The 14,343-nt window shown below is 47.3% G+C and overlaps 1 long non-coding RNA gene across 1 annotated transcript; it reads right to left on the bottom strand.

The window, feature by feature from the left end:
• Nucleotides 1–6,971: 6,971 nt before the first annotated feature.
• On the bottom strand, nucleotides 6,972–9,941 carry LOC128332437 (uncharacterized). The gene is made up of 3 exons (XR_008310654.1): nucleotides 9,891–9,941; nucleotides 9,379–9,538; nucleotides 6,972–7,148 (listed from the first exon to the last, which is right to left on the bottom strand). It is a non-coding gene; the product is annotated as an uncharacterized LOC128332437 (long non-coding RNA).
• Between the last annotated feature and the right edge of the window lie 4,402 nt (nucleotides 9,942–14,343).

Below are 14,343 nucleotides of genomic sequence, written 5' to 3'. Positions count from 1 at the left end.
GCGGCCTTCCTAGAAACTCTCTTAGCCCTGCCCCGGAGCCTTTTTTCAGTGGCAAGATGCAATCAGGCCAGACATCAAGGCGAGCGGCCTCTGAGCGTGTGCAGAGTGCATGCTCTACCGCAGGGCTCTCTTAGGCGTGACTGAGCCCCCAGAGCGCGCCGCCGCAACTGTCGTCAGCGGCACCCGGGCTCAGCCCCGGAGAGATGGCAAAACACGCGGCCTCTGAGCATGTGCAGCGCGCATCGTCCTCCGCGCGGCTTCGGAGCTGGACGTGGGCGGGCAGACTCCCCGGCGCGGCGCTCAGCCCGCTTCCAACCTCCAGGCTCAGCCTCGGAGTGATGACCAGGCGAGGGGCCTCTGGGCATATGCAGAGTGCAGCCTCCGCCACCCCGCCTGGGGGTGAAAGAGAGCAGGACTTCTAGGCAGAGTGGAGCCCCGGCGGCGCTTTTCTCTTTGGTCGCAGCAGGAGTTGAGCCCCTCGCCTCCCTGCTTCTCTCGCTGGCCTGGCTCTTCTGTGTCCCATGAATCGGGACTGAGCGGGTCTCTTGCCCGGCGGCCTCCGCCTCCTCCTCCTCCAGCAGGGTGGGGGGGAAATCCTCATATTTCGTGTCTCGTTGCTCCGGCGAGCCGCCTGTGATCGCCAATTGGCTGGGCACTTGCGACCGGAAATGTCAACAGCATCAGCGCGGCTGGCTGCCCAGAGCGCCAGCAGCAGCAGCCGCCGCCGCCTGAGCTCAGCAAAGCCTTGGCACCTCCGCCTGGCTGCCATTCCTTGCCTCGCTGCTCCCGCGGCCACCACGCCCCCCCACTTGGGTCTCTCCCTCCGCCTTCCCCTCCGCCCAGACAGAGCCGGGTCACTGTGTCAAGCCAAGCGGGAGAGCGATTTCGCCCCAGAGGAGAGAGGAAGGGGAGACTGGCCAACGCCGCCGGCGAAAACTGGGAAGGAGGGAGGGAGGAGCAGCAGCGCCAAGGAGGAGAAGCTCGGGCGCGCGCGGGCTGGGCGAGGAATCCAGCCTGCAAGCAAGGATCGCCATCATGCCCCAGGAGGGAGAGACGGGAGGAAAGAGGAGATCCGTTTGATTGGGGTTCCTTATCCTTGCTTACTGGTTCCCTGCCAAGAGGGGAAGGGAAATAAATCTCGTGGCACCTGAAAGAGAACTCGGTGTAAACAGCAATAGTCATATCCTGATTTTCCACCCAAAAAGTGAGCCTGAATGTGTGAGCCCTTTGAGGGACAAGGAACCATTTATTTTATTATTATCCTGTTTACACATAGTCTACCAGATGTGCTTGACAGGATTTAGTACTTTAATTATGAGCCCTTTTCAAGGGTCCAGGATAACTCAAGAAAAATTAAAGATTTTTTTTCGTAGTATTCCTGCTGTCCCAAGTAGTGTGGCCCTCTGTAGTTGATGTGTTGTGATTTTAATGATGCCCAAGGCATTGAGATGGTGTTCAAGTTCTTTTGGTACTGCACCAAGGGCACCCACAACTATTGGCACCACTGTTGTTTTATTTTTCCAGAGCTGCTCAGTTTCAGTCTGAAGGTTCTTGTATTCAGTTATTTTCTCCATTCGTTTTTCATCAACTCATCTATCCCCTGGGATTGCAATATCAATCAATCAATCAATCAATCAATATTATTGACTACATTTAAAGAAGACTAAACTAATGACAATGGGGACAGCAACCAGCCTCAGAACTGATAATGAAGACATTGAAGTGATGGATAGCTTCTGCCTTTTAGGATCAACCATCAACAGTAAAGGATCCAGCAGTCAAGAAATATGCCACAGACTAGCACTTGGTAGGGTTGCAATGAAAGCCTTGGAAAGGATATTTAGATGCCGTGACATGCCTATACCTACAAAGCTTAGAATTGTTCAGACAATGGTTTTCCTGTGACACTTTACAAAAGCTGGACTTTGAAGTAGCAAGAGAGAAAAAGTATGGACACTTTTGAACTTTGGTGCTGAAGGAGACTTTTGAGAATACCATGGTTGTTGGGAACAGAAGAGGACGACATTGACCAGCAGCAAGGTGGATGGACTCGATTACGACAACAATGAATGCACCACTGAGAGACCTTAAAGGCCAAGTTGAAGACAGATCATCCTGGAGAGAATCTATGTGGTCGCTAAGAGTCGACACGGACTTGATGACACTTAATCAATTATTTATTATTATTATTATTATTATTATTATTATTATTTATTAATCTTCATCATCATTAACATCATCATTATTATTCTACAAAACAAGTAAAACTGGAATATAGTAATGAAAATGAACAGAGGAAAAATAGAAGATTCTCTACAATAAGTAACTGCTCTATAGAGCAGCATGCCTTACTGGATAAATTAAAACCTTGAATAAGGTTCAGGGGTGTAACTACTATTAGGCAAGGGGAAGCGCCTGCCTGGGGGCCCCCACGCCTCGAGGGGGGCCCCAGAGGCAAGTCACATGACTGTATATTGTGAAGTGTGTGTGTATACCAGCAAGGGGCCCATTTTAAAATTTTGTCTCTGGGCCCACTCCAGCCTTGTTACGCCCCGATAAGGTTAATGATAGACAAATAAAGCAAAAACACAAACATATCGTCTACTGATAGCCAAGAAACTGAGGCATAAAATGACACTGTAAACAAACTTAAGAATATAAAACACATCCAGATGCCCAAGATAGAAAGACAAGGCCAGCAAAACACAAGAAAGCTGTTCGAAGAGCTGAATAAAATCAAGTAAGAACATAATAAAGGAAATACTCTCAAATGTACTGCACAAGCTTGGAGAGCTTTTTTTCTTTGAAGTTCACATAACTGCAAAAGATGTGCAAATATGGTACCCTGTCTCCAAAGGGCTCACCTTCTCCATAACCATTTTAATAAGCATTTGTGGGAAGGGGAGCATTCTAAGATCGTATCTGCTCACCTGCAGCCAGAAGTGGTCCCTTGCAATCTATCATCTCCAAGACTCTACAACCGTTGAATTGCAGGTGTTAACCGGACCACCATCCAGGGATCTCTCTTTTGGGAAGCACAATGATGAAACTGATAAAGCTAAAGCTCTTCTTACTGGCTACTAGTCTGATGGCTATAGGCCACTCACAGCCTCAGGGACAAGATGCCTCTAAATACCAGTTGTAGGGGAGTAACAGCAAGAGAGATGGCATGCCCTCACCTCCTGCCTGTGGGCTTCCCAGAGGCATCTGGGAGGCCACCGTGAGCAGCAGGATGCTGGACTAGATAGGCCTTGGGCCTGATCCAGCAGGACTGTTCTTATGAAACAAACCTTGGTGTTTTGATTGTTCAAGCCGCATGTATGGAGGTGCTCAAAATGTCAACCCCATTAAAGGGAGCACTAAATTCAGCTTTTGGCGACTTGTTTTTTGGAGAAGGGGCTTCCATGTATTAATTACACAACTCAACCAACCCGAAGTATAAAAGGCAAAATAAAATAGGAGACCAGTGGTATTCAGTTGTGTAACAAACTGTATATTGCTTCTAGGTGTGTGCAGAACCGGCCTGGTTTGAGCTCGAACCTGACTGTGCCCCCAAAAGAGGGTGCAAGTCTGAGTTAGAACCGAATCGGCCCGGTTCAGATCGTACCGGTTGGGCCTGGTTCGACTGTTTCAAGTGCTTTACTTGTAAAGGGGAATCAAGTAAGGATTCCCCTTTATGAGCAAAGGGCGAGTGCCTATCTAAAAGGGGGTTTGGGGCAGGTGAGAGGGCACCTTACCCACTGTGGTGACGGCTGTCGTAGTGGCTCCCCGGCAGGAGCAGCAGCCCCTCTCGGACCCACCAGCGCTCCCCCTACCCGCCACATGTTCCAGCCACTTATGAGGAACCACCCGAGAGTGCAACTTGGGGAACCAAGGCACAAGGGGGAGGACTCTGAAATCCCAGATACTGAGTTAGACCTACATGCATGTACAGAGTCCATTTGCATCACCATGGCCATCCATGCCAGCCTGCTGGCCCACGGTGCAGGGGGAGCACTGTCAGGGTCTCCACAATGGAGCCGCCACCACAAAGGGTTAGGTGCACTCTTGCCAACCACCCGAGCCCCTTCTTAGGTAAGGAATCCCCCTTGAACTGGGCCAACAGCACAAACCAAACCACCATCGGTTCTAATGAACCTGTTCACGGACTGTTCGGTTCGAATTCGGTTCGAATTCCTCCTCTACTCCTTGCTTGGGGTCATTATTGGGGCTTTCTTGAGGGATAAATCCTGCAAGGTCCCTGTTGCCGGGGTTTTCTGCCCTGGGACATCTGTCAACTCAGTATCTGGGATTTCAGAGTCTTCCCCCTTGTGCCTTGGTTCCCCGAGTTGCACTCTCAGGTGGTTCCTCATCAGAATTTCTCACACACACCTGGAGCAAGGGAGAGAAAAGGAGCGCCCAGCCCATGAGGGAAAAGGTGTGTGTGTGGGGGGGGAATACCTGGAGAGAAAAAGAAGCAGCCAGCCAGGAAGGGAACTGCTTGCCAGCTGCCAGTAGAGGACAAAGGGTGGTGAGGATGGTGTCTGATGCCAGCACCATGGGTGTGGCTAGCATCAGAACACGCAAGGGACACCCTTCTTCCAGAGGTAGATGGCAGGGGGGCGGGCTGTGAGGTGCTTGGGGGGCACCATCAACCTTCCTATGCCCGCCCCTTAGCAATGGTGACACTTCACCTTGCTTGCTTTTTCTCCTGTGTAGGGCACAAATGGTACCCAATACATCTAGGAACAGAGGAAGGTGCCGTATACTGAGTCAGGCACTGGTCCATCTAGCTCAATATTGTCCACACAGACTGGCAGTGGCTTCTCCATGGTTGCAGGCAGGAGTCTCTCTCAGCCTTATGTTGGAGATGCCAAGGAGGGAACGTGGAAGCTGTGGTATAGCTCACAGTGTTCACCCATGCCTCCCATTCAAATGCAAACCAGGGCAGTCTCTGCTTAGCAAAGGGGGCAATTCATGCTTGCTACCACAAGACCAGATCTCCTCTTTTTTTTGTTTTGGTTTTTTTACACAGATGGCTTAAAATCTGAAAAACTGGACGTTTAAAAAAAATGCATTCTTTGTATCTCTAGCAGTCGAACGTCAGGACCGGAGACTGACCTCCCAAGAGAGGGAAGACCAAACCCAAACCACAGCTGTGCTGGAATGCCGGACTGGGAGAGTTCCGTCTCCCTTCACGCACTTGAATCTGCCTGCCGGGGATTTCCAGCAGCAGGAACAATGAACAGGGCTATACGCTTGCAAAATGCAAGTTGCATTTACGGGAATTCTATACAAGCATGGCCCCTGCCCAAAAGCCCTTGTCGTCCGCATAGAGCAGAGTGACTTCCTTTGGGTTACATTTTGTGCAAGATCTGCAAAAGCACGCCGCAAAGGTGGAAGAGGTTGGGAAGAGAACCAAGAGGGAGTTTTTCCTGGGGGTTTTTTTTACACACACACCCCTTGCTGGATGAGGAACTGCAGGCAAAAACTGGGTGTGCATCCAAGTAAGGCAGGCGGCATAAGAGCAGCTCTGTTGGGTCAGATGGAAGGTCCACTGTGTCCAGCATCGGGTTTTCAATGGCATCTAGAAAGCAAGGATGGCCAGTCACTGCTATCTAGTATCAGTAGCCAGCCTGCAGAAAGCAAGGCCAGGTGGCCAGTGGCCAGCCTGTAGAAAGCTGATTGAATTCAGGCCTGGAGGACGGGGACTAGAGGGTGGCTACTACCATCCAGTAGCCACCTAATGGCACAGCGGGGAAATGACTTGACTAACAAGCCAGAGGTTGCCGGTTCGAATCCCCGCTGGTGTGTTTCCCAGACTCTGGGAAAAACCTATATCGGGCAGCAGTGATATAGGAAGACGCTGAAAGGCATCATCTCATATTGCGTGGGAGGAGGCAATGGTCAACCCCTCCTGTATTCTACCAAAGACAACCACAGGGCTTTGTGGGCACCAGACGGCACACTTTACCTTTACCACCATCCAGTCGCCAGCCTCTGGAAAGGAGGACAGCTGATCTAAGCCAGCCCTGTTGGATCAGATGAAAAGTCCAAGTCCAGCATTCTGTGTGACAGTAGCCAGCCTCTAGAACAGGGATTCTCAGCGTTGGGTCTCCAGATGTTATTGGACTTCAACTCCCATAATCCTCAGGCCCAGTGGCCTTTGGCTGGGGATTATGGGAGCTGAAGTCCAATAACATCTAGGGACCCAACATTGAGAATCCCTGCTCTAGAAAATCCACAAGCAGGGCCTGAAGGCAACAGTCCTGCTCTCCCATTAACCAGGATTCAAAGGCAGATGGCCCCTGAACCTGGAGATTCCACCTATATCTCATGCCTCATATTGGAGGCCAGGCAGGTGGTGAAGGCCAATCGGGGATGAGGGGAGTTGTAGGCTGGGGGTGTAGTAGCAAGCATGACTTGTCCCCTTAGCTAAGCAGGGTCTGCCCTGGTTGCATATGAATGGGAGACTAGAAGTGTGAGCACTGTAGATATTCCCCTCAGGGGATGGAGCCTCTCTGGGAAGAGCATCTCCATGCTTACATGCAATACTAAGCTAGATGGACCAAAGGTCTGACCCCGTATAAGGCAGTTTCCTATGTTCCTCGGCCAACATCTGCAGGAAGGCCAAAGTTATGTAGCCATGCACTAAACAGACATAAATGACCCATTGGGCCTTGCTCTTAAATAATGCCCTTGGACTGCAATCTTACTCTTGTTCTTTCCAGCACATTGGGGTTGGGGAGGGGATGTTGCCCACCATTCACCCTGCTAGTGTTCCTTCTAACAGGGATTCCCAGATGTTGTTGACTACGACTCCCAGAATCCCCAGCTGCGATGGCTTTTGCATGGGGATTATGTAGCCAACAACATCTGGGAATTCATGTTAGAGGGATCACTGCACTCTGCTCTGAATGGTCTTCTAAAGACTGGAGAAGCATCTCCTCATAGCAATGAGGCAAAACAAAAAATGATACCAAGAAAGTTGGTCCATAAAAGCAAGCTTTTTTTATTTGTGGGGGTGGGGTTAAGGAAATTAGAAGCAGCGGAAGGCTCATTTCCAGCAGACAGCATTCAAGCAGGGGTGATCAAAAGGCGGTGCCCATTAATAAACCACAGGGCACAAGGCATCTGGACAGCCATTGTAGCGATTTCCCGAGTCTTTACTAAAGGAAGAAAAAAATCATTGGTAAGAATTCAGACACAGACAGGAGATAACATCTAAAAAACACACACACAATAAAACCACGAACAAGAGCATACAGAGAAATCTCGATTTTCTGGACTAATTGTTTTGTATGGTTTTGTATTAATACAAATCTATATGTATCGTTCTCTAAGGCATACCCATGGCTAATCTCGTGCGTGGCAGCTCTCGCAAGATTTCCTGGCAGGGCAGAGCAGAGCATTTCACAGCAGGGGGAGCCTCTTTCTGAGCCAGCCTGCCAAGGAGGGAGGGAGGTCAAGAAGGAGGAGGCAGCGCCACTGAGAACATCTTCTTCACCATGAGCCCCACCACCCATTGAGATCATCCGGGGAGGTTCGTCTGTCTGCAGTTGCCACCAGCTCGACTGGGCCTTCTCTGTTGCTGCCCTGAAACTCTGGAATGCACTCCCTGCTAAAATAAGAGCCTCCCCATCTCTGACAAATATTGAAAAGTCCTTAAGACTAATGTTTTCACGCAAGCTTTTTAACTGGACTGTGGTTTAAAATGATTTTAACATTTTCATTTTTCATCTGTTTGATGATGTTGTAAACCGCCCGGAGACAGGGTGGTCTACAAATTTGAACCAATGAACAAACTATACTAACTAAACTAACTAACTAAACTGAGTTCCTGAGGATGAGAGACTGACATAAGGGAATCTTAAAATCTCAGGTCCAACAGATCTGGGGGTCAAAGCTGGAATCTACAAACTTGAAAGCAGAAGTCTGAAGTGTCTGAAGTGCTTAAATGCCACTTGGATCGCAGTCCCAGAGAGCAAGGAATACTCATGACGCTTAAGCAGATGTAACTCTTGCTTAGGATGGAACTAGAAATATTTTTCAAGCTCTAACCAGCAGAGGGCAATAAAGTGACACTATTGAACCATCACAGGAGGGTGCCCTGTTCAGGGCCAGCATGCCTTCCATTGCTCCAGCAGGATCACTTCCGCATATAGCTCAGGTCTTCACAACTTCAGCTCTCCAGGCAGTTTTGGACTACAACTCCCATCATCCTCAGCCAGTGGCCAATACTAAGGGATGGTGGGAGTTGTAGTCCAACATCTGCAGGAGAGCCAAAGTTGCACAGTCCTGATATAGTTTCTGCCATTACTTTGACTGAAAACTTTTGCCTATGGAAACCATATTTAGTACTACTCTGAATACAGAAGTCCTGTCCCATGTTGACTTTGCATGCAGGACAGGTTGGTTTGGAAATGATGCCCAGATACCTGTAACTCTTCTGAGCACATATTCATCTTGTTTTCCCCTTTACATATTTTCCCACTTCCTCTGCTGTGTTGAGTTTCAGACACCTTGGGGCAGGGACCTTTCTGCTTGCTGGTACTTGATAAAGCCCCACAGAGGTTGATGCTACTAATTTGCTCCTCAAAGAGAAGCAGAAGCAGCTGCAGCTGAAATTTTGCTCCAGTTTTAATGGGGGACCAGCTTAATCCTCTCGAGGGGAGGGGACCTTTGCTTATTCTACTTCCTCCCCACACCTCCCAAAAGATCCTAAACCAGCAAGTGGTGTACCTAGCAGCACATTTACAAATCTTGATTAACCTGGTATTTTGGGACCACTTTTCAGACCCTAAAGGAAAGCCAAAGGCTATTTCACTTCAGCTAGTTCTGCATATGCTGTCTGAGATTTGGAGGCTGAGTTCAGACGTACAGGATAACCACAGTTATAGCTGGCCGAGGTTGTAACAAGTATGTAACTTTCAGCATAATATTTCCCTCTCTCCTTTAGTTAATATAAGGAGAGAGGGAGATAACATAAACATACTAGTATATAAATACCCTGCACCACCTAATGGCACAGTGGGGAAGTAGCTTGCAAGGGGCTGCTGGTTCAAATCCCCAGTGGTATGTTTCCCAGACTATGGGAAGCAGCTATATTGGGCAGCAGTGAAATAGGAAGATGCTGAAAGGCATCATCTCACACTGCGCAGGAGGCGGCAATGGCAAACCCCTCCTGTATTCTACCAAAGAAAACCACAGGGCTCTGGGGTTGCCAGGAGTCGACACCGACCCGACACACAACTTTTACTTTATATAAATAGCCATCCCATTTCTCAAAACCCAATTATGTAACAAAACAAACAAAAATCTAGTTACAGAATTACTCTGACTACTAATGTCTACAAAAATATCTTTCTCAGTGCATTCCATGAATGGTTTCCAAATTACCTGGAACTTCTCAAGAGCTTTACTGTTTTTCACATCTTCATTTCAGCATTCCTGTATCCGATGTGAAATTCCATCAGTGGTGCAGCCACCACTGTGCAAGGGCATACAATGGGACGATCAGAACCGTAGATGTCCAGCTGAGAGGTGAAGGTGTGTTGTTCTGTACGAAAGACAGACCATTTTGCAAAAAGAGCAATACTGATTAGTTAATGATCTATCCAAAGCCATAGAGAAATTCTGGGCACTGGTGAAAATAAAATAAAATAAAATAAAATTTACGAAGTTAATAATCTATCCAAAGCTGCAGAGAAATTCTTGGCACTGGTGAAAATAAAATAAAATCTAAAAAGTTAATGATCTATTCAAAGCCACAGAGTAATTCTGGGCTCTGGTGAAAATAAAAGAAAATTTAAAAATCTGCATAGCATGCTTAGACACAGCCCTTCCCTTAGCTGATAGATTCCCTCCCTAACCACCTTAACCATGAAGTTGATATGACATGCTATTCGCACTAGAGAAAGACTCAGGTCAACGAGTGTCTTCTGCTGACTCAGTTCTACCCATTTTCCATTGCCGTTAACTCCAAGAATAAATGGTCCATATTCACTTGAGGATACTTACTCCAATGCTCTGTGGGGGGAAAAGTAAAAAGAAAAGGTGGGGAGAGAGCACAAGTTACAAATCCCACTAATTATTCATATTCCTGTTGCTATCCAGACCTTCCTAAAGACCAGTGTTCTTCACTGTAAGGCCTGGGGACTTGTGGCAGCCCCCATCAACCCCTGACTCATTGTCTATTGGGTCTGTGTGAAGCTTCAGTCATAGGAAAATACTCTGCACAGCCCCCCTGGCACCATGAGGAGATGACCATTTCCACCATGCAGTGCTGCATTTTGCCCAGCATGGGGTTGAGGGGACCTTCTTTAAGGGGAACCGGGTCCTCTTGAACTCCTGCATCATCTGGGAAGGCATGCACCAAGTGTGTGGAAGTATAGCCCTTCACTTTCCTCCTTGAGTTCTTAAGAGAGGGCTAAATTGTCTCTCTCAAAGGGTCCTCCCAGCACGGAGAATATTGCGGTACTGTGTGGAAGTCAGCACAGTGGCTAACGGCTCGAAGGTTGCTTGCCCAAGTGGCCCTTGCTTGAAAAACAGCAAAGATCACTGCTATCGTCTCTCTCCAAGCCAGTGCGGTGTGGCACATTAGTCTGCTCGCACACTAGCAACATTTTCTCTCACAAAGGGATCTTCAAAAACATCCAAGTTGGAGGCTTCTCCATCACTAGCCATATCTAAAAAAGCTTTCCGCATGGACCCCAAACAGCAGCCAGAATACTCAGCAGCACTTCCATGAAATGCAATGCTGAATTAAACACCAGGGGCATCATTCAGGGGGTGGGCTAGGGGGCCTGGGGCCCCCAATGAAGTGCTCTGAACCCCACATCTTGTCACCCACCTGCCTGCCCCATGACCTCTTCCACAAAGGAAGTGCAACAGTGGTGGTGGGGAGTGCCTGCAGAGAGCAGGGGAAAGGACTCCTCCTGGCCTGACTTAGCTCTCTGCTGCTTCCAACTTCATAGGTGCTGCATTCTATTAGAGATGTTTTTAGAAGTATATATTTATTCTTGGGGGTATGGTTGAGTCTAATCATCAAATGGGGCACTGTGGGCCTACCATTTAATACGCTCCTTAGGCCCATTTTCCAGCCCAAAAGAATGCCCAAAATAGCTTCCTCTGAAGAGGATTTGGTGTTCTCATGAACACTGTCTTGGGCATTCTGAGTGTCGTCAGAAAGCAAAAATTAAATCATGAAATGGCATCTCTCAAAGGTAGCCTAGGTGGGTTCATAATGTTTGCTCGCACTTACCTGAATACCGGTATTCTGTAACAGAAAGAAAAGAGAAACAAAATGAAACAAAATGAAAAAGGGGAAAGATGATTTTTTTTTTTAACAAGTCCTCAAATATCCAATCCCTCCTCAAAAAAAGATGTTTTCCATGAAGCCTGAAGTATGACTCCTCCCCACTACTGCAGTGAGGACCAAACACCAACAATGAATGGAACGAAAGTTCTCTCTCAGTGGCTACAAGCTTGGTAGCTCTAGGCCACCTCCAGCCTCCGAGGCAAGATGCCTCTAAATACCAGTTCTGAGTGTCGTCCGAAAGCAAAAATTAAACTGTTAAATGGCATCTCTCAAAGGTAGCCAAGGGGGGTTAATAAGGTTTGTTTGCACTTACATTATTAATGGCATTCTGTAAGAAAAGAAAAGAAGCAAAATGAAACAAAACGAAAAAGAGAAAAGATGGTGGTTTTTTTACAAGTCCCCAAATATCCAATCCTTACTTCAAAATAATCCCTCCTCAAAAAAAGATGTTTTCCATGAAGCTGGGAATTATCACCCTTCACCCCTCCCCCTGCCCACAGTGAGGACCAAATACCAACAATGAATGGAATGAATGTTCTCTATCAGTGGCTATAGGCCACCTCCAGCCTCCAAGGCAAGATGCCTCTAAATACCAGTTGCAGGGGAGTAACAGCAGGAGAGAGGGCAAGCCCTTACTGTCTATGGGCTTCTCTGAAGAAGATGGTGGGCCAGGATGCTGGCCTAGAAGGGCTTTGGACCTCATCCAGCAGAGTTATTATATTCTTTGGTCTTTCCTCTCTCACATGCATTTTGCCCCCATTCATCCTTCTGTTGAGTTTCAGATACCAAACTCATTGGGGCAGTGATTTTAGCACACACACCCCACTGCCCATGTATTCCATGTAAAGCACTTTGCAAATGATTGTACTGTCTAATATTTCAAAGAGAACTTTGAGGAAAGCAAGGTAGATAAGTCAAAGAAAGCAAACGAGTATGAACTCTCAGCAGGAGCCAGGGAAGCAGATTTTTTTAAATAAAATAAAATAAAATAAAATAAAACAAGTAAGTAAATAAATAAAGGCAACAAATAAATAAGGTTCACAAAAACAAACAAATAAGGTTCACAGAAGGGCAAGATTGCCAGCTTGGATCCTTAAAGGGCTCGTGTGCAGTTAACAGCTTCCTGTAAGCGAGGCCTGCACAACCTAAGGCCCAGAGGCTGGACCCAGCCCGCGGGGACTTTTTTGCTGGCCCCAGGGCTAGCCCAAAGTATTCTGGTGCTTGAGGTGAGGTGCAAAATGCCTCCTTGCCCCATGGACCTGGTAGGGGTCAACCCCCCTTTAAAACTAACCTTTGAAGGTGTTGAAAGTGCATGGGGGACAACGAAGAGGAAATGTTGCTAGGAGTCTCCTCTTCCCTCGTCATGCTGTGGGTCACTAATACTTGCTTTCATTAATATTTTTAATCTTAACAGATAACTGGGCAAAGAGGCACCTTTTAACGTGGTGATTCTCTTTATTTAGCAGGGGGAGAACAACTGGCCCTCTCTACCCCCAGCACAGCATCCCTCCAGTGGCTGTTGCTGGTGTCTAACTTATGTTTCTTTTTAGATTGTGAGCCCTTTGGGGACAGGGAGCCATCTTATTTATTTATTATTTCTCTGTGTAAACTGCCCTGAGCCATTTTTGGAAGGGCGGTATAGAAATTGAAATAACTGTAGTCGAGAAGAAAGAAAAACAAGTTAAAACAATCGACATAGCAATACCAGGGGACAGCAGAATAGAAGAAAAAGAAATAGAAAATATAACAAAATACAAAGATCTACCAATTGAAATTGAAATGCTGTGGCAGAAAAAGACCAAAAGAATCCCAGTGGTCATTGGCGCCCTGGGTGCAGTTCCAAAAGACCTTGAAGAGCACCTCAACACCATCGGGGCCACAGAAATCACCATCAACCAATTACAAAAAGCAACTTTACTGGGAACAGCCTATATTCTGTGACGATATCTATAATAATAACAGCAACAACATTGATAATAAAATTCAGCCATCCCAGATCCTTGGGAAGGACTCGATGTCTGGATAAAACAAACCAGTCAATAACACCTGTCTGATTGTTAAAACAAAAAATAATAATAATAAATTTTAATGTAATAATTAATGTGCTGAAAATTTACCTCGGCCCCTTCCTACTGAGTCATGGTTGGTTCTGGTCCACCAAGGTATTCGACTTGTGCACCCCTGCTTGTAAGCAGATGTACAGAAGGTGCAGTTCTCCCACCTTATTTCATCTCCACAGCAAAAGTGTCGTCCCCAGCTACACTCAAACCTGTCAGAAGAACTGTCCACATTCCCCTTTTGGAATTAATTGCAGAAATCCGACTACTTACACTGGAATTCAAGAAGACTGGAACTCAGGATACAGTGAAAGTGGGATTGAATGTGTGAAAGGCTTAAAGGCAGGGATGCACAACTTTGCTCTGCCTGCTATTGTTTGACTACAGCTCCATGCAAGCATCTTCAGCCACAGTGGCCAGGAGTAAAGGATGATGGGGGTTGTGCTCCAACAACAGCTGGAAGGCCAAAGTTGTACAGCACGGACTTAAACTAATCAACCCTGCAGGACTGGCATAGAGCAGGCCTGAACTTTGCCCCCACATCCCAGCTATTTTTGGACTAAAACTCTCAAAATTCCCAGCCACAGTGGCCAGTAGCCAGGGATTATGGGAATTGTAGGCCAACATCTGCAGGAGGGTCCAAGCTGAGCAGGCCTGGCATAAAGTTTCAGGAAATCAGTATCAATCTCCAGGTGATTACTAAAGACTATCTTTTTAAAAATATTGGGAAAATGATTGGCAAGGAAATCTCCAGTTTCAGGCACAGCTGGCAACCCTAAAAATGCTGCCAGCCTGGCTACAAATGACCCCCAGAGACAACTTACAAAGGTTACCCATCCCAAAAGCGGAATGTGCCCCATGACCAGAGCCTGCCTGAGAGTCAGACTGGGGCTGCCAATTCAGAACAGCAGCAGGAGAGAAGATCTGCCTTCATCTCCTGGCCGTGGACATCCCAGGGTCATCTGATGGACCACTGTGGGAAACCGG

The sequence above is a fragment of the Hemicordylus capensis genome, chromosome 7 (genome assembly GCF_027244095.1).
Source record: "Hemicordylus capensis ecotype Gifberg chromosome 7, rHemCap1.1.pri, whole genome shotgun sequence".
Lineage (NCBI taxonomy): Eukaryota > Metazoa > Chordata > Lepidosauria > Squamata > Cordylidae > Hemicordylus > Hemicordylus capensis.
This window is presented reverse-complemented; position numbering and strand designations above follow the sequence as displayed.